This window comes from Lactuca sativa, chromosome 4, assembly GCF_002870075.4.
Source record: "Lactuca sativa cultivar Salinas chromosome 4, Lsat_Salinas_v11, whole genome shotgun sequence".
Taxonomy (NCBI): Eukaryota; Viridiplantae; Streptophyta; class Magnoliopsida; order Asterales; family Asteraceae; genus Lactuca; species Lactuca sativa.
The window spans coordinates 225,646,084-225,672,348 of record NC_056626.2 but is presented as its reverse complement, the minus strand read 5'-3'; the positions used below and the strand labels follow the sequence as shown (position 1 = coordinate 225,672,348).

Here is a 26,265-nt window from a genome sequence, read left to right as displayed (position 1 = left end):
AAACGTACGACTACGGTATTAGAACTAGCATGTAAATGTTTCGGAGTGATAAGGATGATTTAAACGTCAAGTAAAGGTCTAAATTCACCTTATTCGGTGTATAGATCGAGATGGTAAGGACCCGTAGCGGAATTGTAAACGCAAATGGGAACAGGAACCAACCCCCAGTGGTTCAGCAAATACCTGTTGTAGAAGAAGTTGCGCCTGAGCCAGTCACCATGGCTGGAGTTCAAGCCATGATTCGGGTTATGTTGGCTGAACAAAGGGAATAAATGAGACGGATGTTGAATAGCGACGAACCTACTATGCCCATTGAGCAACCCGAACTGATTCCCGAGCAATCTGAGGAAGGGAACTACAGCCGCCAAGTGAGTCAAGTTGGGACTCAAGGTGAGCAAAGGGATGGCCTAGAAGGGAGAAACAACAAGGATGGGCGGATGTACAAGAACTTCTTAGGTGCGAAACCACCAAGCCTCACAGGAAGCCCAAAGCCGGTTGAGATTATGGATTGGATCTCTGAGATGGAGATGGTGTTTGAGAGCTACAGTTGTAATGAGAAACAGAAGACTGTCTTTGTAGTAAGACAGCTGAAAACTGGAGTCTTGAGCTAGCGGAAGCTATTGGCAGATACGATGCCACGAGGAGAAGCCTTAAGGATGTCTTGGGAAGAGTTTTTGGAACAGTTGAAAATGCAGTACTGCTCGGAGGTAGATCTGATAGACCTAAACAACGAGTTTCAGAACCTGAAGAAAGGGAAGATGAGTGTTGATGAGTATGCCACCGCATTTACCGAGAGGATGAAGCTATTTCCCTACTTGGTGCCTACTTAACTCTCCAAGATTGATAGGTTTGCTAACGGACTGCCCACTGACTTTGGTCCAATGGTCAAAATGGCATCTACCTTAAAAGCAGCTATTAGGGAAGCTAAGAACGTAGAGGCCCAGATAAGAGAAAAGGGTCTAGAAAAAGATAAGGCAGGAGAGAAGCGAAAGTTTGAGGGATCTTCGAGGTCGAACAAGGAAAGCAAAGTCTCAAAACTCGTAGGAGCAGATGAAGGTGAAACAAGATGGTGTGATAAATGCAAGAAGAAGCATGGTGGGAAGTGCAACGAAGAAGTGACTTGTTACAAGTGTGGGAGGACGGGTCACTATTCCAAAGACTGCACACATAATGACAAAGTATGCTACGGATGTGGAGGCAAGGGGCACATGTCCAGAGACTGCCCAAGGAAAAATAAAGCAGCAAGACCAGAAACGCCACCAAGGCCAAGGGCATTTCACATGATCCTCGACGAAGCAGAGAACCATGCGAGGAATCAAGAATGAGGACTTCTTACCCGAAGATCGGATTATGCAGTAGCCATAGTTTCGTATGATGTAGCCTAGTAGAGGCATAGTCTAGGGTGAACTTGAACACCTATGTAATCGTTTCAATAATTAATATAAAACCTTCGTTTTGTTATCTGATGTGTTGAATGATTGTATGATTTGCTGCATGGTGACTTGGGAAACTGCGAGACAATACTTGGGACGAGTATGAGTAGGTGTGAATGGTAGTAGAGGCCTATACTACCGGAAGCACAGGACTCACACTTGGATCAGGGAAAGTCACAAGGTTACCAAGAAGCTAGTAATTGATTTCGTTTTATTCAAGTGTGTTGTTACCATCGTTTCGGTAATGACTAAGAAGATTGTTGATATTCCGACCCTAGTGGTCATATCGAATCGAGTCCGACTACAATGAGTATGTTGTGTGGCTCAGAGGACCAAGTTTGATGTAGCGTCTGACTTAAACCAAACGGTTGAAATCAAAACGATCAATAGAAGTATCGCACTCGTTGTTAAAGAAGTTGGTGGCTAGAAATGCCTAATGTTAAAGTGTGATTATATCACATTAGAACATGAAGGAAGGCATAGTCTGTTTTAGAATTTAACTCTAAGAGACCTAAGTATAAGTGTTGCAACATACGATGATAGGTCATTAGAATATGACACATCGATCTATAGTAGTAATAAAAGAACTTATCTCAAGTCCGTATCTAGCAAGGATCGAGATTGTGACTTGAAGGTCATAATTTGGAGTCTAACCTGAGGTAGAGAGCAGGTGCACGATCGAGTACTCTTACAGTCAATGAGTTTAAGAGATAGAATTGAAGGAATGTACAAGTTATAATTATTACCTAGGAGGAAGAGATGACGTATGGAGTCATTATATGACCCTGTTTCGTTGATGATTCCGAGACGTAATCATCCAAAGGGGGAGATAATTGTAACGCCCGCAGATCCGGGCTACTCAATTTAGAGGCAATAGGGGTCGAAAACGACTTTTTGACAAAAAGATTATTTAGAATAAATAATCTTAACCAAGTTGTAGAAGATGTCACAGGGTTTCCGTACATATAAAGAACGCCGAAATCCGAGTTATAACGAAAAAGTTATGACCCGTCGAAGTTTCGCGTCGGAACCGGCACGGCGTCGGGAAGTGTAAATAGTAAATTTATGATAGAGCGAGATTTATATTTAGCGCTCTAAACGAAAGTCGTAGAATATGTTAAACTAAGAACTTCGATAAAAAGAACGCCCAAATCTGACTTCGTATGAAGAAGTTACGATTTTTCGAAGTTTCGGATTAGTAGTGTACAGTCCGAAATTCGAATATTAGATCGAGCGATTTTTAGCCGACACAACCTAAACGAGAATTGAAGATCTCATTATTAGTAGCGTAACAATAAAAAGACAGACGAAAATGGACATCGGATGAAGAAGTTATGAGATTATAACGGACAAATCCTGTCCCGGCCTGTTAAAAATATAACTTTAAAAATAAATTCAAAATTAGCCGAAGGAGTCTAAACGAAAGTTGTAGAGTGCGTCTCCACCTACGCATGGATATAAAGAACGTCAATAACGGAGTTCGTATGAACGAGTTACAAATTATAATAGCATATTTACGTATTAAAATAAAGTATAAATCATATATACATACACATATATATACATATGTATATATCATTAGAAAGGTATCGACGATGCGGTCATTATAAGACTAATGTTGAGTTCTTTCGACATTAGTTTAGTACAAATATCTTTAAATCTATTTAAAATAGTATTATAAAGGGGTGTTTAGTTGTTTATATAACTATAAGGTCATTAAGTAATTATGGGGGGTAGTTTTTGTAAATTCAATTACTATAAATAAGAGGCTTGGGCTCTCATATTTCTTGCACCATTCTCTTGATTCAAGAGTCTTTCTCTCCTTATTCCCCGAGCATTTCGGTCCCTCGTGATTCGACTTCTCTTTCTGTAGTTTTAGTATAGTAAGGTGAGCGCTGAAGCGCTGCACGAATCTTTCTTAGAAAGATTCAGTGACGAAGTTCTGCCCCTGTAGAGCCCGACTCCTAGCTAAAATCCCCTTGTAAGTAAGTTATGCTTACCCTATTTTAAATATAGTTTATATTTAAAATTAGTATTGTTATTATAAATTTATAATAAATATTTGAGCTATTATTATGACTTATATAAGTGTCGTTATAATATCTTTTTAACTACTCGCGGTATGGGGAATCTGGTTTAAAGGGCCGCATAGGGTTGTTGGATTTCAGAAGTGCTATATGCCAAAATGGTCCTGCCCTCCAGTGTTTTATGTCTGGCCCCTGTCTGTACATAGTGGTTGGAAAGTATTGTTTAAACGCTTATATAATAATAATAAGACTAATAATTAGTCACGATAAATATTAGACTAAAATCTAGTGGTAATAATACTAGGTTTCGTCGAAGGAAATTATTTTAAAGTAAACGAAGCGCTGTCCGAGTACCGAGTCACCACCTTCTCAAGTGAGTGCATAGTTACTTTCATCTTACACATAGATATGAAGTATTTTATATAAACTACGTGCTATGTGTGCACATTATCTGAATACTTGCTGTCTATGCTGGTTGATCGTTTTATATATGTTTTAAAGGACTTAAACTGTATACGTATTTTATATATACGAAAATGTTGGGTATGAGATGGGTAGATGAATGATGAGAGATAGAAGATGACGTGAGTATACATTGGCATCTACAGACTTAGTGCCTATGGGACAAACACCGGTAGCTATGGACTTAGTACCTTTTAGACGTTGGTAGCTATGGATTTAGTACCTGTAGGAATTGGTAGCTATGGACTTAGTACCTGTTGAACATTGGTAGCTATGGACTTAGTACCTATTAGATAAAGACTGGTAGCTATGGATTTAGTACCCGATGAATAGACTATAGCAGCTATGGAATTAGTGCTTTATGAACGAACATTGGCAGCTATGGATTTAGTGCCAGTCCCATAACCCTGGAAGTAAGGGACTTCGGAATAAACGAATGCAGGATAGATGACTCTTAGGTTAAATCCTTAAAGAGTAAAGAAGATAATGGGGATGGGTAATTGGGTTGATTGTTTGATTGAACATAATAATTATATTATTGTGGGTTGAAAACCCTATGTACTCACCAGGTTTCCCAACCTGACCCACTCAGTTTATGTATATCACAGGTGACGAAGTGAAGTGACATTACACTGAGAGATCTAAAAGAGATGTAGATCACTAGTGTAAATCATTGTAAGTTCTGTTTATGCTTATGTTTCGGTATTAACGATGACATCCCAAACATTTTAAAATGAAATAAATACGTTTCTTTGAAAATGTTTTAATAACGTATTTACCATGTTTTTCTGGGAACAAATTCCGCAACCTTTTTATAAAATGAAGTACTCTGATTTTTATAAAGCATAAACAAAATCGGTCTTTTATGGCCGTGATTTTGGGGATGTCACAATAGCCAACCATTTGAATGCTGCTTATTAATCACATGTGATTAATATAATAACTAGCATTATTCTACTTGTATCTCCCCCCATATAACATTTGAAAATAGTTAAAACCTTGATTAAGGGGTATGAACTCACCTGTAGTGAGTGGTTCTGATGAAAATGATGGATCGGTTGCTAAGTATCAAGTGGTGACTTGAGTACACCCGCGAATCCTATTTAGCATATATTGGCACATATATGAATGTAATTAGTGTTATGAACAACTAATTAATGAATTGGGACCACCTTAGGGACTAGTGAACACTTATATTGAAGTGTTACAACCATAAATGCTTGTACGAAGGGTTAAAAGGCTATACAAGGGAGTGTATGGCCAAAATACACATTATATGTGTGTGTGCAGCTAGGTGTGCGGCTAGCACATGTGTGCGGCCAGGTGTGCTGCCAGAAGCGTGTGCTGCCAGAAAACATGGTGTTCTTGGTGTTCTTCGTGTTCTTGGTGTTCTTGGTGAAAGATGTTACCTTTCCGGATGATACTTGAGAGGATTTTCGAGTCCTAGCTTTGCAAGAGTGTAAGAAATGATCAAAATGACCAAGGATAGTACTTATAGGGGGTGTGTGCGGTTGAAGGTATGTGTGGTTGGCCTGTGTGCGGCTGGCTGGCTGCACACTCTAGTGTGCGGCCGCACACACCAAGTTTGGTGTGTTTGGCCCATTTTTCTAATGCTACTCCCAAACCAATCCATCCTCCGACATGTAACTCAAATATACCAAGCTTTAAGCACTCTTTTAGACCCAAAACTTCATTATAAAATAGCAAAACGAGGCTAACTTTAATTACAATGATGAATGTAAGTTAGAAATTTCGGGTTGTCACATCTTCCCCCGGTTAGAGGGAATTTCGTCCCGAAATTATAATTTAGGTAAGAAAGTAGGTACGAATGATCGAGTCATGAGGTGGGGAACTTCCTAATCGATTTGTTCTCGCACTCCTAAGTGAAATCGGGTCCTCGATTGGTATCCCAATGAACCTTCAGTAACAGGCGGCGACGTTTCTTCGTCCGCTTGACCTCTCGGTCGAGGGTCACTACAGTTCTAATACGAAGGCATGGATCTCGACGAGTGGACTTACAAGAGTCCTAACGGAAAGGTACGGTTTCAAGATCGAGACGCGAAGGGAAAAATGTACGTTACCGAGTTCGCGGAGTAGGTTTAGTCTGCGAGGAGTTCTGGATGAACTATGACAGTAGGTCTGCAAGACCTAGAATTTGGCGAATGACTGTCGGCGTCTCTGATGTCGACCAATTCTCAACAGTTTTGACAAATTGTATGAGTACTCAAAATTTCCCTTCTCACTAACAGTGTGTCATAGGAACCTGACTCTACAATTTCAAAACTTGTGCTTAGAGAACTTCGCGAAAGTTCTTCCGAAGGTAATGTTTCCATGAATTTTCTTCTCACTACGAGGATTGATAAGTAAGTCATTACATGGAGAAATGACGAACTGATTCAAGTAGGACAGACGTACCCTACTCATTAGTTCATGAAAACTATGGGCGTATTGGTCCTATCCGAAGGGTATCACTACGGAGTCGAAGTGTCCGCATCTAGTTCGGAAGATAGTCTTCTGTACATCCTACCCTAACACTCGAACTGGTGATATTCGGATCTCAGACCCATTTCATCTATGCGAGGTAGAGATAATGATTTCTAAGGAAAATCTTGACGGAGTCTTCCATATCCGAGGCACATACGATGCAATCCGTCGATCTCTGGAAGAATAAGACTGGGGTTCTCCAGGGTGAGAAACCTAGTCTTCTAAATCTCTTTCTGTGTAGTTCGCTAAGTTGTCCAGGCTATTCTTGTATCTCCGTAGGTGTTTAGGCTGTAGGGAAATCTTTACAGAAGTTGTACTGGGTTCTAAGTTTGTTCACATGACGATGTGATTACTCGTAGTCTTGAGCAGTTCTCCGTCCTGAAGTTCATATTAGAATTCATACATGGTTTCACAATCACAATTTTCGTGTATACGAGTCGTATATAATTAAGATAGAAAAGGTAGTCGAATAACTGATTCTTCTTTAAGCTCACATCTTTCTGAGGAAAAAAAGAAGTTAAAGTGGAATCATCAATTCTAAACCTGTAGAATCTTGATTATATATCACTCTTATGTATACATTCCTCAGTGATAGATCGACCGTATGAATCATTAGATTAAACTTGACGTACTGCACGAGTGGTACTTCGGGGATTTCTTCGGAAATGAAAATAACTAAGAGGTACTCCTGGCATGAGTACTTCGGTGTTCTGATATGACGGTTTCGCTAAAAAGACATTTACCGATAAAGAGATGTGCGTATGAAGCTATTTTTGTGAGGATCAAATTGAATTGAGTCGTATAATAATGTTGGAATCATACAGAAACTTACAAACATTAGATTTGAACATAAGGCGTTTACAGACAAAACACAACCGTGCAACCATGAGCAGAGTTACAGTACTTTAGATTTACTACAAGACCATTGCTGCGAATAAGGTATACTACAAAAGACAAGTATACACAGCATGAGCATCCTTTTACTGACAGGATCTCGCAAAAAGGTAAGACTCTAGTTGCACTAGTTCTGGATAGTTTGTAAGTCTGTTACAACAACACGCATAAATTACATTAACGAGGGTTTCGGAGTAGGCTCTCCTGTAGCTGTGATCCTGAGAATCCTCCCATCTGTGCCAGAGTTCTTTCCTATATGGCAATCCTTCTTGAAGTGCCCTATCTCACCGCATTGGTAGCATGACTGGCTAGTACTTGCATTGGTGACGGGATTGCGGTGTTTAGCCAGTGTTATGTGTACACGAGTGCCTTCCTCATTACTCCACTTTGAAAATTGCTTCCTAAAGCGTTATGCCGGAGTTTCCACTGGTGGCTATGGCATGGCAAGTCTTTGGGATCTCTTGCGCTCCTTTAGGGCTTTACGATATCGTCTCTTCCTTTCGGTCTTTAGGCTTCGCAAGTCCATGACTGTTGCCACTTGTTGGTTTCCCGGTTTGGTACTACCATCGGAACTCTCGGCCCCATTGTCAGTCTTGCTTGTGTTGCCTTAGTTGATGTGCGTAAGGAAAGTTGTCACATCAGCTGCTACCGCAGCTTGTAATGTAGCGGCGTCGATATGGAGGATAGGGGTTTCATTGCTCAGCTAATTGTTTCCGGATGACGACATGATTCTGTAACACGAAAGATAAGAATTTTGTGAGCGATTCTGGTTGACCCTAGATGTACCTCGATTGTTCAAGTAAAGAGTAAGAGTATGTTCTCAAAAGATTGACCCACATCCCTATGATGCAGTCCTAGTACGGAATGGAAGTGTGTTTATGAAGGGTTGACCTACATACCTATGATGCAGTCCTGGTAATGAGTGGAAGTAAGTTCGTGAAATGGTCTCAAGGCTTTTGTCATTCAAGCCGAGGTATCGTTGGTTGGTGAATAACATGATCCAACCATTAAAAGAGACTTGGAAATGTCTCCGGAGTTAATTTACTATAGTCCAATGACCTGACTAAAGCATGTTTCAGATAGGCTCCAATGAAAGTATGATAAGAGTACTTGAATAAAGAATGACACAGAAGCTAGCCGACTATCAAAATCTTTGATATTCATGACGTAGAAGTTTGGGAAAATGACCTTGTAAAGGTCTTACATCATATCCAGAGAAGATAGTTCTTGACAGCCTAACGACCTAACCAAAAGTACATACAGTACAAGTTAATTTCATAGGAAATGCTACATCGGGCATAGACAGAATAACGATTCCATTTAATAAGGAAAATAAAGTAAAGCGTCTGCTACTGGTGACAGTCATCCCTCTGGTGAACTCTCAGTTCAGCCAGTTGACGTTTCACATCAAGTAGGTGTCTTTCGTACACCCTCTGGCGTACTCGGAGCTCTAAGACTTCGGCTCGTGATTCAGCCAGTGCTCGGAGCAGGGTTTCATGGTTTCTCACAGATCTCTCACGAGCATCTTCTAGACGAATGGTGCGGAGGGTATGCGTTCCCGCATCGGCGACAACTTCCGTGATCTGATGTAGGGCTGTCCTGCCTTGAATCTTTTTTCGGGCCACTCTGCGGACCAAGATTGGCAAGATTCTGTCTGCTGAGCCTCCCCATTGCTTAGGTCATAAAAGTTCCGGTCACCATTAAATGGCATTAGCTGATCTTGTCCTTGCCTCCATGTTTCCAAGCATTCCACCCACACAGGCGTCGGGCCATGAAAAGCCAGACTAGGGTTAGGAATTGGAAGGGTGCTGCTTGGGGTAGGTTCTCAACCTCTGGTTCGGAATTAGCACCGTCCGAAAGGTCTTCATCATGGTGATCATTCAAAGGGATAGGATGATCATTCTCTAGTTCTTCTCTAAACCAACCAGCTATGACTTCGTTCGGAAGATACTGGTTGTCGTGGGGATGGAGTCCAACCATGTTATCTATGCGAGAATTGGGGTGAGAAAATAATAATTATTAGACGAACTATGTAGATAATTATTTAGAAAATCTTCATCAGTTACATCGCTATCTGTGAAGTGCATACCAGTTATATGTAATCGAAACAGGATAGGCCTTCGAATAAGTGACCTTAACTCCATATTCACACAGAATAGGGGTGAAGTAAAATTTTCATAGATTCGAAGTCTATAACATCCTAATTACATATAGCCTTAGTGTATCCACTTAGCAACTATCAACTTAGTAATGAAGATCCCGTTTTAGTTCTCAAGTATAAAGTACTTATAATAACACCAAATACTCCTATAGTATTTTAAGTTTAATGTTATGTTCTACTGTTCTCATTGTGGTAGGGTTGGTAAGATTTTAGACTTGTTGCAACCACACAACTACACTTAGGCACATGCTAGTCAACCCTCGGATAATATAGGTGATCAGGCTATATCTTCCCTGTTTTGACTATATGTCTCTAAGTCCATCTGTGTTGCCCAACAACCGTAATTCTTTTGTACTGTCCTAGTGACACTGATTTTAGCATGAATGCAGGCACGTATACTTACTTAAATATTTTATTATTTAAAGTATAAACTCTTGGCCAGAGTATTTTTAATCCCTTATGTATTTATAGTTAGTATATCTTTATTGGGTTGATATACTTAATTCACTATAAACAATGCTCTGATACTAATCTGTCACACCCCAAAACCAAGAACGGCGGAAACGTTCTGGGGCGGAGGACGTCATGTACAGTATCACAACAATGAAAAGTAGTAAACAAGCAACGACATCATCCATTGCATTAATAATATAATTTTAATATAAGTGTGTTCTGATATGTCTAATAGACACTAATGTATAAATCAAAATGAAAGATGAGTCTTGAACGAGCTCCATCTTCCTTAATCCTTGCATCGGTACCTGTCTATGATGACCTGAGGACACAAGTAATTTTGAAAGAGAGTATCAGCTTTGAAGCTGGTGAGATCATAAGTATTTTAGTGTCTTAATTTGTATGTAAATACTTGTATGTATTTGAAATGTAAGTATTTGTATGTATACGAATTGTAAGTATTGAAAATGTAAATGAACTGTATGTATGAAAATGTTTGTAAAACAACTGTAAATGTTTGAAAAGTCCTAGAAATCCCTATGATTCCTATTAGTAACAAAAGGAGTCTTCTACCAAGACTTTAGTTGTTCTCAATGTAGTCTTCTACCAAGATTTAACTAATATGAATGTAGTCTTCTACCAAGACCTAACTGTTCTGAATGTAGTCTTCTACCAAGACCTGACTGTTTTGAATGTAGTCTTCTACGAAGACCTAACTGTTCTGAATGTAGTCTTCTACTAAGACCAAGCTGTATTAGTATTACCCTTTGGAACAAGGGCAACTAACAATGTTAACTGAAGACATCCGTAGATGTACATTTACCTCTGTTGCTAACAGCTAGGTATAGGAATAGTCAGTCCCCAAAAGTATACCTGTAATGGTATCAACCGTTGACATCCGTGGATGTGCTTTTACCTCTGTAGCTAACAGAGATTCTAGGAATGGTCAATCCCGCAACGTATCCTTTGGTACTAGGATATTAAATCCAATCTATCTCGTCGATTATGTGATTGAATCACAAGATAAAGATAAGAATGAGGATTATATAACCGAATCTATACATATAAAATGTACTAGTAATCCTTGTAAGTGTACTCATGTAAATGTGATCATGTGACCATATCTATTCTAATAGTATAGTAATGTACTGTAATGTTCTAGTTGTAGTGTACGTGCTCTCTATCTAGCAAGTATAGTAATGTACTGTAATGTTCTAGCTGTAGTGTACGTACTCTCTATCTAGCAAGTATAGTAAGGTACTGTAATGTTCTAGCAAGTATCGACTCATGAATGAACTGACTCATTGTATAGTATCGCGTTCTAGTAATAGTTCTAGTATCTTTCTAAACTACCCATATGGTAGTTTACTAGTAATCTAACTGGGACGTATGAACATGGATGTATAACCTTGCTACCCAAGGGCATTGGATGAACTGGACGGACCTTTTATAACTATATATGTACACATGATATATAACTAATATTTAAACGACCTTCGGACGAGTACCCGATATCCTATCAGACCACATCCAAATCGAGGAAAAGGAAACAAGGTGGATAGCCTTCCTAAGCTTTTTAAACATTACTTATATAACTATACATATAGAGGCATGCAATTTATAATATAAAAGCATAAAATAAGTTTTGTAAAACCTTTGAACATAATTATTATCTAAGAAAAGATCGACTTGATGTCAATTTATAAAACGTTTTGAAGGCATGGGTTTGATAAAACAAATTTAGTATAAGGAAACATTTGTTTGAATCACAATTGTAAGTAAGTTTGAAATAAAACATATGGAGTAAAATGTACAGTGTAATAAGGAGTTTTAAACACATAAAGTGTTTATGAAAAACATTTGAAGTAAACTGTGTGATAAAACGGCTAATGAGTAGCCAACCATTTGAATGCTGCTTATTAATCACATGTGATTAATATAATAACTAGCATTATTCTACTTGTATCTCCCCCCATATAACATTTGAAAATAGTTAAAACCTTGATTAAGGGGTATGAACTCACCTGTAGTGAGTGGTTCTGATGAAAATGATGGATCGGTTGCTAAGTATCAAGTGGTGACTTGAGTACACCCGCGAATCCTATTTAGCATATATCGGCGCATATATGAATATAATTAGTGTTATGAACAACTAATTAATGAATTGGGACCACCTTAGGGACTAGTGAACACTTATATTGAAGTGTTACAACAATAAATGCTTGTACGAAGGGTTAAAAGGCTATACAAGGGAGTGTATGGCCAAAATACACACTATATGTGTGTGTGCAGCTAGGTGTGCGGCCAGGTGTGCTGCCAGAAGCGTGTGCTGCCAGAAAACATGGTGTTCTTGGTGTTCTTCGTGTTCTTGGTGTTCTTGGTGAAAGATGTTACCTTTCCGGATGATACTTGAGAGGATTTTCGAGTCCTAGCTTTGCAAGAGTGTAAGAAATGATCAAAATGACCAAGGATAGTACTTATAGGGGGTGTGTGCGGTTGAAGGTGTGTGTGGTTGGCTTGTGTGCGGTTGGCTGGCCACACACACCAGGTTTGGTGTGTTTGGCCCGTTTTTCTAATGCTACTCCCAAACCAATCCATCCTCCGACACGTAACTCAAATATACCAAGCTTTAAGCACTCTTTAAGCACTCTTTTAGACCCAAAACTTCAATATAAAATAGCAAAACAAGGCTAACTTTAATTACAATGATGAATGTAAGTTAGAAATTTCGGGTTGTCACACCCTACAACACTTAGATGCAATCCATACTTAAATGCAATCCTTGAGACTTATAACACTTGTATAAAGTGTTTAGCATGTCCTAGGGTGTGTTGACTTTGTTTATTAGTTTTTTAAAGACTAATTGGTTACATATATGTGATATTATATGTTAACTAGGATCATAGAGTGTGTTCAAGACTTCACTTGACACCTAGCATCCTGTTTCAGTCCGTTCATCCCAACCACTTACTACAGGTGAGTTCATACCCCTTAATGAATGTTTTAAATGTTTTTAAATGCTTTATAGGGGGGATACAAGTATAATCATGCTAGTTATTATATCAATCACATGTGATTAATAAGCAGCAGTCAAATGATTTGCTACTCATTAGCCGTTTTACCAAACACTTTCCTTCAAATGATTTTCATAAACATTTTATATGTTTAAAACTCCTTATTAAACTGTTCATTTTACACTGTATGTTTCATATCAAACTCATTTACAATTGTGCTTCAAACAAATGTTTCTTTATACTTAAATTGTTTTATCAAACGCATGCTTTCAACCCGTTTTATAGGCTGACATCATGTCGACCTTTTCTTAGATAGTAATCATGTTCAAAATGTTTTACAAAACTTATTTTATGCTTTTATATTTTCAATTGCATGCCTATATATGTATAGTTATATAAGAAATCTTTAAAGGACTTAGGAAGGCTATCCGCCCTATTTCCTTTTCGCGCTTGAGATGTGGTCTGGTGGGGTATCGGGTACCCGTCCGATGGTCGTTTAACTATTAGTTATATATCATGTATACATATATAGTCATAATGGTTCTTCCATTCAGTTCAATACCCTTGGGTAGCAAGGGTATACTTCCATGTTCATACGTACCAGTTATATTACTAGTAAGCTACCATATGGGTAGTTTAGGAAGATACTAATACTAATACTAGAACAATGAATCATACAAAGAGTCAGTTCATACATGAGTCATAATACATAGTGAAGAAAACAAACATAATACATAGTGATGAGAAACAAACATAATACATAGTGAAGAGAAACAAACATAATACATAGTGAAGAGAAACAAACATAATACATAGTGATGAGAAACAAACATAATACATAGTGAAGAGAAACAAACATAATACATAGTGATGAGAAACAAACATAGATGCTAGATAGAGAGAGAACACACGGTACAACTAGCACACGCAGAACATTACAGTACACTACTATACTATTACATGATTACGCTTACATGAGTACGTTTACATAGATACGTTTACATGAGTGCGTTTACATATACGATAATAGAACAGACATCACAAGGTGCTATAGCATGGAACGATTTCAGGATCTAACTATACCAATGAATCACAACGCATTGTGATAGTTATATTGGGTATAAGTGATCATAGTAATGTGGATGTTCACGACTTGCAGATATGCAGGGGTCGTGTATAGGTCCCAAAATCCCTTTGACAGCGGAGCGTCTAGCCTAGGATCTATCCATCACATTATGCCTTATCCCTCAAATAAGGCAATACTAGTACAGAAGTAGTCACTTTTTACAAATACTACAGTTCTTACAAAATTACCATAGACTTAAGGTAATTAGTACGGTTGTAGTTCGATACTACACTATAGTACTATTTCATTTTCCCATTACATTCACTTCGTGAACATTCATACGATGCACGGTAACGTAGAAACTATATTTTTGGTTAATGATAGTCAAATTTTGGGAAAATACACACTCTTACAAGAGACACACACACACTCACAGATACTAGATGCCTTGGTAGAAGGTTACTTTTAGTAGGAAATATATGGTTTTCTAGGATGTTCAAAACGTTTTCATATTTACAGTTCATATATATACAAATACTTACATTTTAAATACATACAAATACTTACATACAAATTAAGACACTAAAATACTTATGATCTCACCTGCTTTAAAGCTGATACTCTCTTTCAAAATAACTTGTATCTTCAGGTCAACATTAGACAGGTACCGATGCAAGGTTTAGAGAAGATGGAGCTCGTTCAAGACTCATCTTTCATTTTGATTTATACTTTAGTGTTTATCATAATTTGACAGAACACACTTGTATTAAAATTATATTATTAATGCAATGGATGATGTTGTTGCTTGTTTACTACTTTTCATTGTTGTGATACTGTACATGACGTCCTCCTCCCCAGAACGTTTCCGTTGTTCAATGGTTTTGGGGTGTGACATGTTGTGAAGGGATGCAAAGGCACAATCATAATCTAAATCCATACCATGTATACCGTTATCCCGTAAGATGTGGTCTTGCAATACCCAAGATTGGGCCCTTAAGGCAACAAAATGTATACTGTTATCCCGTAAGATGTGGTCTTGCAATACCCAAGATTGGGCCCTTAAGGCAACAAAAGCATAGGAGGTAGCCTTTACTGCCGAGTATAAACCCAAACCCCCAAACCTAATGGGTAAGGAAGCAATTCGCCATTGTATGTCAGCACAGAAAGGGCCCTACAAACCATAATGTCCTCAATCGCCCCACGCAATCCATTGTCAAAGAATATTGTTGTCTCCTCCATGTGAACGGGTTGGCATGTCCTCAACCCAAAGAAAAGCTTGGCAATACCCATACAAGACCAAAGAAGAAGGAGCTCACTCTAGGGGTCAGACAATTGTGGAAGAAGTCACATCAAATTCACATCGTTTTTGGCTCTCTTTATGGCTAAGCTGCGAATGAAACTAGCATCTCTACTAACAGCTCCCCTAAGAAGTTTCACCCCCAAAAGCGGCCTCCTGATGTCCGACGGAAATAGCCCCTCTCGTAACTTCTTACCATCACATGAGGGCCAAAAGAGCTCGCTTTTCTTGATATTCACCTGAAGGCCCAATTTTGGGCCAATCATCGTAATGATGTCCAATGCTTTGGCCACCTCCTCTGAATCTCCGATAAGTGTGCCATCATCCAAGTACCATGCATGGAGAAAAAACTTCCAATTGTTTCTAATCTTATGCAAGAGCGGGTGCAACACAATGGCAAAGAGAAGTGGTCCCAAGGGGTCTCCTTGCTGAACCCTAGTAGAAGACCGAATATGTGTGTTGCCTAGATGTAACCTTGCTGCTTGACCATATAGGAATTCTACCCACAAGGAAATAGAGGGACACCTCAATCTGACCTCATGAAGTAATGCGGATCTATCAACAAGGTTAAAGGCATTAGAGAAGTCCACGGTAAGCATGGAGAGAGATTTTTCATCGTGGCATTTACTAAACAACCTATTGGCGCTATGTAAAACGACCTCAGCGCTACCCGACACCCCTACTCCGAACTGAAAATCATTGAGATATTTGGCCATTTCTTTACTGACCCCTTTCATGGCTAATTTGGAAACCAAATGTCTCCATATAGTACCTACTGCAGTAGGCCGTATTCCCTTGTCAGGTTTTAAGAGCGGCGTGAGAGGAGTAGAGGCAACAAATTCGGCCATGCTCGAAGGGCATCTTCCCCCTAGCCATAGATTAACCACAGAAGTAATAGCACGTAGGAAGTCTTTGGCTATAGCTGAACCTTCTCCACAAAGGGCATCTAAAATGTGTTGAGCTCTTAACTCGCCCCTCCCACACGAGGTGCCTTTAGGGAAGGATTTAATTCCCCCAAGGACATTGTCAACATCCACTACCAGAGGAGGTTCTGAAAATATGGTGTTGGGCATGGAAGGCGGTGTCTTGTATGGATACTTATCCTCCAATGCCTTCGTGGTATCAGCCCCAAATGGAGCAACCCCCGAAGAACATAAAACTTTCATTGCTACTGTAAATTGTCCATCGGCAACCTTACAAAGACATTGTCTGACATTGGTGCTGCCAAGTGTTCTTTTCTCCTGAATGTACTCTTCTTTTTTATCTTGTTGCTCCAGAATTGCATTGTCAACTAAGTTTTTAACTAGCTTGGTGATACCGTCTTCGGTCCCCCAAGTAGTTAAAGCACTCAAGATATTACGATGTTGTAAAGACTTCCTATTGCCAGACCTACTTTCTTGCCTGTTCTTGGGCCTGAACACGTGAAGAGTATATCTAGGAAGAATTCACAAACCAACCCACGCTTCAACGGATCCGGGATGAGCAACCACCTTGGAAAGGTCTACTTTCAAAGCCTGAGAGAAAGTCATACAAGATTTATGAGGGATGCTTTTGACAGTGGTGATAGGCAGCTTAAAAACATAATCAAGTAGTTGAGCATCCATCACCAACCCATCATTGAGGTTGGTTTCCGGTTTGTTGGGTACCCGCTTTGGAATGCCAACAATATGCATGCTCATGTCATCAGTCCCGTCCATAAACTTAATCAAGCCACCCGGGTGGTGACATGAACGACTCAGGGCATGAAGCTTCATGCAATCCCTACATATCCATTGACCAAACTCCTTCAAAGTTGCTGCCACAGAAATAAACAATTCAACGTCAGAAGTAATAGCCTCCCATAACACAGCTCTGCGTTCATCTGTATGGAGGTGTAAGCTCTTAAGATGAGATATCATACGAGAAATCCCTTTACTTCCAACAATGCCATTTGGGCAACAGTGAAACCCCCGAAAAGGACACGACCAAGCCCTGCTCTCAAAGGAATGAGAGGACACCATAAACCAACAAAAAAAAGTTTATTTAAGCCTCTAGGTGAGTCCCGAAATTAGAAGCACTGACCCAAAAGAAAAGTGACGCTTCAACAAAAGGCTGGAGTGTGCACAATGGAACCCACACCGGATAGAATCTCTACATCAGTTGGAGTCGAAAATTGGCAACAACTCTTGAAAAACTCATTTAGGCATTTTATCAAACACTAGGCGGGCAGAAAAAGAAACACCTTGTTTACATCACCAAGCCTTAATTTTTTTTTCCCAAATGCAATCTTGAAGCCGACATAAAAAGAAACATTTGTTCTTGTTGATTACAAAATTACGATACAAAGAAAAGATAAAGCGTAGCCTCAATCAGAAGCTTGAAGGTGAAAAGATAACTTAAATCTGTATCAATAGGCGCAAAAACCCTAATTATGAAATGCAAGCGTGTCAAATGGAATTTAGACAAGAGATACACTTACATGTTTGAATTTGATGCTTTAAATAAATAGATGTTGGAATTCTTTTGGTTTGATGTTCAGTTAGTGATGGTACGAGATCAGAAAGTGATAATGAGTATAATGAAAGAGGATTCAAGTCGTTCATCTGGTAGGATTCTATCGCTGAAGGGTTTTGTGATAGGATTCGAACATCGAGTTAGAAAATTGAAGGAGATGGTCCAAGGATACCCATCAAACGTAAATTTGTGTTGGATTTTTCTTTTAGCACTGCTGCCTGAAAAGATGTAAGTTATAAATGTGTCACATCAGCACCCACTCAGCATATTTCTACTATAGTAACCCTTTTTTAGTAAGATTGTTTATGAGTCCGGTCAATTTAGTTTTCTATACAAATCAATATAATTCATGTAACTAAATAGTGTGTAATTTTTTTACATATGCGGTGGTGGTTTATTTATAGGACAAAAATATTAGAATGACATAAACGTTTTAAATTCATTAATTTAGAATTATAAATGAGTGCTACAAGAATTTTAATTATTAATATTAATATATTTCAAAGTGTAGCCAAATTTCGAACTTTCTCTTCTTTACATTTATGTAAACTTTAAAAATACATTTTTTACATTTCTAATATCAAATATATCTATTTGACACTACGTAAAACTAAATAACAACTTCTATTCTATTTTAATTAATAAACTAAATGATTAATTTCAAAAAATACCTTATATTTTGTGGTTTTTCTGGATTAAACCTCAAATTTTTTTTACTTTAAAAACTTTGTATTTTTTTCATTTTTCTTGATTTGACCATTTTAGTCGTTTTTGCCAAAAAATGGTAAAATGTGAGGGTTTTTTCAGGAAAAACTAAAAAAGTTGAGGGTTTATTTCGAACCATTTGAAAGGTCAAAGGTTTTTTTCGTAAAAAAAAAATATACAAAGTTGAGGGCTTTTTCCGAAAACATAAAAAATACAATATTTTTTTTGAGGCCAAAAAAAAATTTAAGGTTTAGTTCGGAAAAAAAAAAACACAAAACATAATGTTTTTTTTTAGATTAACACTAAACTAAAAGAATAAAAAAGTTGGCACATCTTTCAATTTTACAATCTAAAAGAAAGCCGTTTGTTGAAAAAGCTCTCATTATAAGTAAGAAGCTCTTTCATTGTTATTTTCAGAATGAAAAAACCTTAAAAAAAGCAATGTTAAGCACTTAAAATTAAAATATTAAATATAAAATATACCTGTTCTCTAAGTTGATTAAGTAAAGTAGCACCAATAAGCCCAGGCCCAATAATACCCACAACTATTGATGTTGTACTCAGAGCACCCTTGTGCTGTAGCTCTCACATTAATATTAGTCTGAATTTCAACATTTAATGAATAAATATCATGTTATATTATAATCTATATGTATGACTTAAATTAAAAAAGGTGTTACCTTTACAAGTGCATTGAATAGAGTTGCACCTGGAGTACTTGCCTTTTTCTGACAAACTGCTGCAAGAATGCTACAGTTTGGAATCACTGCCACCTGTCACAAAAATGAATTTCACTATTCCTAGGGATGGGAGGAAGGGATTATATTCATTCGTCTTTTTCATTAAAAAAAGACCAAAATACCTTTGTTATGTTTTAGTAGAGGGAGATAAATACCTAAGAAATCATGATGAGCTTAGCTCCAACATCTTTTACAGCACCAAAAATGGCACTGGCTATACCCGGAACACCAGCCATTCCAGTTATGATGTAAAAATCAATAAATGAATAAATAGTAAACAAAAAATGATGAAGTGGACACAAAATGCAAGAAAAACTCACCCCTCAACATTGACAAGGGCCAAATTGTCTATGGTTGCAAAACCTTTTACATATGTTACCAAATTCTTTTGGTCTTCAATTTCATTAATAGGTGACCTTGAAATCTTTGTTCCATGTGCAGATAGGTTGAAGATGTTTTTTATAACAATGGGAATGTCAAATCGCATCGCTGGAATGATAGTTCTTGGATGTAAAACATTTGCCCCAAAACATGACTGCATCATCCAAGTTATAAACAAAGTTAAGGGGCAGTTGTGTCCTTTTTTTCACATTAAGTCATGTATGGAAAAAGTAGTAATGATGTCACCAGAAGAGAAAAAAGAAGGGCAGATAGGTAAAGAATTGGTGTCTGAACACATTAAGCACATAAGGTCAAATAGAAACAACTTCTAAGAAGACCCAAAAAGGGTATGATTATAAAACTAAAAGAGAAGAATAAGCTTTTACCATTTCCCATGCCTCTTGATTAGACAATTTATTCAAAATCACAGCCTCACTAGCTGCAAAAGATTTTGTTTGTTCTTGAGAAACATTTGAACCGATTTTATTATTCTGAATAAAAAAGTAAAAATATATAGACCTTTTCTAGGTTCTTCACTATAGACACCATCAACATCTGTCCAAATGGTGACTTGGTGAGCCCTAAATAAAGCACCCATGATAGCAGCAGAAAAATCACTTCCATCTCTTTTTTAAGTTGTGGGGATATTTTAAGGGCTTCTAGCTGTAAAACCAGTAGCAACAACTGCCTTTGAAGGATTTTGTGAACACCACTTCTCAAGTCTTTTTTTTGACTCAGTGTAATCAGGGTCAACTTGATTAGATCCAGTAGGTGTCACAATTAGGACATCCCTTGTGTCCATCCAATTACAATCTACCCTACCCTGATAGAGGAAGAAATATTTTTTTTTTTAAAATAGAGATTTTCACTACAAGAAAAATGACTTACAGTCACACCAAAAAATTGTGACCATATGCGTATAGTGATATTTTATTTTTTTCACTGAAAGTGTGACGGAAGGTGATGCCATCGTATGGGTCTTATGTTCACTTTAAAATGTAGTGTCTGTATGATATGAAAATATATGACCGTATTATAAAATTGTGGTAAATGTGTACGAAATTTTTTTCCTTAAATATCCAATATTGTAGCGTTAAACCGTCAGTAGACACATTGATTTAGTAACTGTGGTGACTATATATCACCAACTTGCGACATTCATGATGTTTTAGTGTAGTTGTTTTCTTTTATATTGTCACATTGTTTAAATTTTATTAAGACTATTGTGTATCTTTTGTATACATGTAATTATGGTGAGCACGACCATGTTTGCTAAATGGCCACATATAATTAATTCCATAAGTGGCAAATTGCTAATAATTAGTCAGAAAAAACAATCAATATTTGTGACTATAGTCTATCGTATAGAGACACACAATTAAGTGAAATACAATCATAAGTATTATAAAGACACACATTTTGTTAAAATTAAGGACTATTCGGTATCGTATTAAGAATTTTGGGTATATTTTAGACACATATAATTACGGTGAACATGTCCATGTTCGGTAAATGGACACATATAATTAATGATGTAAGTGACGATTTGCTAGTATTAATTCTCAACAACAATCAATTATAGTATTTATTTGCCACATAAATTGTTTTTCATGTTGTTATTGTTTAACTTAGTCACAAAATTTTTTAGAATAAACATCATTTTAAAACAACTATAGACTCATAATTCTTGTATATTATGGCTATTGTTAACTATTTAGACACACGTTAAAAAGTAATATAAAGTAACCATTGCATAATTTTTAGAGACATTGAAAACCTATAAAACATAGCCAAATTTATATTAAAGCCACAATAATTCAATTTTTATTGTTACTTTTTCTACATAGTAGACACATCAAAATAATTTAAATTTAAGTAACCAAACCCAACAATATGAAACAATATCAAAATTCATAATTTGATATTACTAATAACTGAAATCCAAATCCGTACATTAAATTCCTAATTAAAATGCCAAAAAAAAGAAAATTGTACTAATTGCAAGTTTTTAACTTATGGTTAAAAAAGCAAACACAACGTAAACTGAAACCTAGACATAACTAGGAATTCATCTTATTGGTATTCCTCCATGTCTTCTTGAGAAGGGTATCAGATGATATGTAAGTTGGTTTCCTTTTCTTTGAGTTTTGAAGTTGATGGTCTTGATGTGATATAATATTTGGTACCTATACCAACAACATTGAAACAAAAAATGAGTTCATTAAAAACTTAGCATGCTAGTTTATGAAGAAAAAAAAGTGTAATGCACAAAGAAGTTTACATAAACATACCTTTGAATCGGCTTGCACAAGGTATTTTGGTCATGGAACAAAAATTTATATGCCTCCTCAATTGTTGTGAATTCTCCAATTTTAATATACAATCTTTGTACCTAGTTTTATCTTTATCACAACAAAAAAATGCACAACAATGATGTAATTTGTTCTCTAACCCTATCAAATGATGCTCCATTAGCATACACTTACAAAAACCCAAAAAATAGTGGATTAATTTATAAACTGTAAACATAGACCAACCTATGAAAAAGATGGTCTTGATAGTTCATTCGCCTATTCAAGAAAGATAGATAAGTTGGTTTTGAATTATTAGTTTAAGGAAGAATGATTAAATTAGAGTAATTGTAATTAATAGTTACCATATCAGATATAGTTCCTCAGAAGAAACTATAACGAAATCAGCAACACAAATGATTCAAGCTCAATGATAGCATAAGAAAAAAAAAGCATATAAGACAATGAAAGAAAACTATACCTTCTATTGCCTCTAAAAACTCAGAATAAAACCTAAAACAACATAAAAGAAATCGAAGAGTCCAACTCCTGAAACAGAAAAACAAATAAACTAAGCAAAAATTAGAAATTGGAATGAGAAAAAAAACAGACAGAAAATGGACCAGAAATCAGATAAAAAAACAGAAAAGAGATACAACCTGAATTCGATGACCAGTAGTCTGTTATTTACTATTCAGAAATAAAAAAAATATCAACTTCTTCTGACTTTAGGCTACTAGTTACCTGTTATTCAGAAATTAGATAAAAAAAACAAACTCAATATCAGAATTCAGAACTCAGAACTCAGAAAATAGAATGAGAAGTACAGAAAATGAGAAAAGAAAAGAGAATTATAGAAACTATGAAGCTAAGAAATCGACAAGATCAGAAATTATGAAGCAAAGAATGAAAATTCAGAACTCCTAACTTACCCAAAACCAAACTGGAACTCAAAAACACCAAAATTCCTCAGATTTTCGATGATCCTATCACTTTATTCTTCAGAAATCACAATACCAGGAAGTTTATAGTAGAGAAATCCCAGATTAGTATGCAAAGTAAAGAATCAGCTGGCATTAACAAGTAGGTTTAGAAGAGTTACAGAGAAGTAGAGAAATTATAATGATAGGTTGAGAATGATGAAGTTACCCGATAGTTCTAACAATCAGACATAATCGATAAGAGAGACATCGGCGTCTCTAGTCTCCTCGATCTCGGCAGTCGACGATTGGTTTCTCAAGATGTTGGCGGCCATGCTTTTTGTTTCCTTAGTCCATCTCATTCGTCATTCCTCAAACGCATATCAGTAATCAGTGATAGACTGTATCCAACTTTGTCAGTAGGTATCGTCTAGAGATGGAAATGAACATGGTGACGATGGTGAACATTAAATATTGATGAGCAGGGTCAATGAGAAGAATGACGGGAAGAGGAGACATTAGGCTTTAGAGTCTGTGATAGCAATAGTTGAAGGTCGGGGATGGCGACAGTAGACAGCCGATGATAGCGACGACAATAAGCATGGAGCGAGACAATGAATGGCGATACGATGAGAGGTGTGCTCGTGAATCTAAGATTGAGACAATAAGAGTCTGTTGGGCTTTAGGTAATTAGTGCTAAATGCTTAAGTGTTTAAAGTGGTGAAATGAAATTTTATAGAAGCTCAAATTTTGGGGAAAATAAACATGGAGGGAAAATGATTTTGTAAAAATGTATAAAATAATATAATTTTAAATAAATATATTAATATATCTATCTATTTGTAATTATGTTTTCTTTAAATGTGAAATTTTATAAAAGCAATGCTAGAAGATTACACAATATAACTAAAATATTTAAGAGAACAACACGAATCATACCAATTTATTTTTACAATATATATATATATATATATATATATATATATATATATATATATATATATATATATATTACAAGTCAATATAGTTTTCAACGGTCTTACATAAAAATTAAATAATATGTTTTATTATCAAACAATAATTAAACCTATAAGCCATAATCCATTAGCAATAAGTTATAAGCCATAAGTTATAAACCACAAGATACAATCCATAAGCCTTAAACCATATGCCTTAATCCCTAAACTCTAAGCTATAGGCCTTAAATCCCAAGTTAGAACCCATAAGTTTCAAACCGTATACCTTATGTCCTTAGCCATATTCCATATTCCATAATCCTTAAGCTATAACCATAACACATAAGCCATGAGCCACAAGTAATAATTCATAAGGTATAATTTGTAAACCATATGCAATAACACATAAGCCACACACCTTAATACCTAAGCTCTAAGCAATAAGCATAAACCATAAGTTATAAGCCTAATTATGTTCTAAGCTCTAAGTTATAGGCCATAAACCCTAAATCCATAAGCTATAAACCTAAGCCCTAAGCCATATACATTAATCCATAAGCCATAAGTCATAAGTCAAAAGCAATACACCACAAATCATGACCCTTATGTATTAAGCCACAAACCATAAGCCGTAAGCCATAAGTCACAAGCCATATTCCATAAGACCAAACCCTAGATCGCCATTCATAGAAGGATAAGAATAGATTCACCTTCCAAACTTGATCTTGACTTTTAGTTCTCCTCCCCTAACTTGGTTCTTTAAAAAATTAACCCAGACTCCTATTTCAAGCTTCAATGGTTGATCATAGAGTTCTCCCCATATTGAAGTCTCTCTCTCTCTCTCTCTCTCTCTCTCTCTCTCTCTCTGATATGGGAGAACGCTCACTTAAATATTTCCCTTACTATTGGTTATTATCATAATTCGTCCATTATTAGTTTTTTTTTTTTGGAAACGGAAAATGATATGACTGAAGCCTCTACCCAATATTCCAGAGTAGACCCTGAGTTTGAGATCCGCAAAGCGGGCAAACCCAACCCCCGATGGGATTTCCAGGGAAAATTCCCACACACATAGGGCATATTTGCAAGAGGCACACATATTGTGCTTTACCGGGTTTGAAACCCCGACCTCAAACCAACATGGGGTTGGAAACCCAACATATTATATAAGATTCAAGTCATATTTGGTCAACAAGAATCAAATTTCAACTTTCATAAACGAGCAGCTTCAATCCTTCTAACATGATTTAATAAATTCGACTCTAATTAATAAACTTCTATTTGATTTTTACCACTACATTTATTATCAATATCTATTTTATTATATTTATTGATTTATTTTAGTTATGTTTTATTATTTCAAAATTTTATTTTACTAAGATTGACCTAAAGTGCTAGGTTTATGGCTTTGGACATAAGGAATGAACATTTTGCATTTATGTCATTACAATGATAAATACTAGTAAAATAGTCATTTATATTAATAAATGTTACTAAAAATCATAAAATTATGTCATATAATAAATTATAATATATACCACGAAATGTATATTGTGATTTATCTCATTTATAAAATCAATAAAAATTAATAAACTGACATTTTATTTTTTAATTTTCAAATCTGTTTTACCTTATTTAATCACATCCATTTGCATCGCTTCCCGCTTAATCCAAAAATTGACTTAAATTTTTCCTTGAACAAACTTAATTCCACCCACCCCTAAAATCCCTCCATCGTGCTTTAATCTACTTAACTCCTTCATGCTCCAAGCCGACTTTCTCTCCCGTGTGCACTTTCCACCGCTGGTGACTCTATCTGCCACTAAAGTTTTTTCAAATCGTTGATGTGTATATTGTAGTCGTAAACGAAAATACAAGAGGGATATTGGGCGCTTATTAATTACAATCTACTCTTGAAATTCAATTCCCTCAATCCCAATTTTCATAAAATCAAACTTCAGTTCATCACTTTCCAAAAATATACATGAATGCCCTCCTAATTTTAGTTTCCTATATAACCTGATTTGTTGATCACTTCCATACCGACCCCTTCTTAATCCCCGATTTAATTTTTTATATATATTCTTTCGTTTGAGTGATTACTTGTGTGAGCACGGCCTTGATTTGACTTCATCTTAATATTGCTTTGCTTTGGTTTTGTCAAATATCTAAAATTTCGTTATAGGTAGACGATAGTATTATATTAGTTTCTTACAAAGTGGTCGATGATATTACCCAGTGAAATGTTACTTCATTGAAAGACAAAAGATCACTATTTAGGTATCCTATATACCCTGGACTCCAAAAAAGTTCATAAAACCACGTCAAATGTTACTTCATTGTATTTAAGATCATCATCACCAGTCGTAAGTTGTGATTAACAAAATGGACAATTTGCTCATTTTATACAGGTTAATAAAAAAATCAGGATTTTGGTCATTTAGTACTTCAGAATTTAGGTCCAAAGTTTTCCATTGGGACTGGTTTT

The 26,265-nt window shown here is 36.5% G+C and overlaps 1 pseudogene; it reads right to left on the bottom strand.

Moving 5' to 3' along the window:
- The window catches only part of LOC111890293 (bifunctional aspartokinase/homoserine dehydrogenase, chloroplastic-like), a 65,278-nt pseudogene that overhangs the window by 27,674 nt on the left and 11,339 nt on the right, over nt 1–26,265 (bottom strand).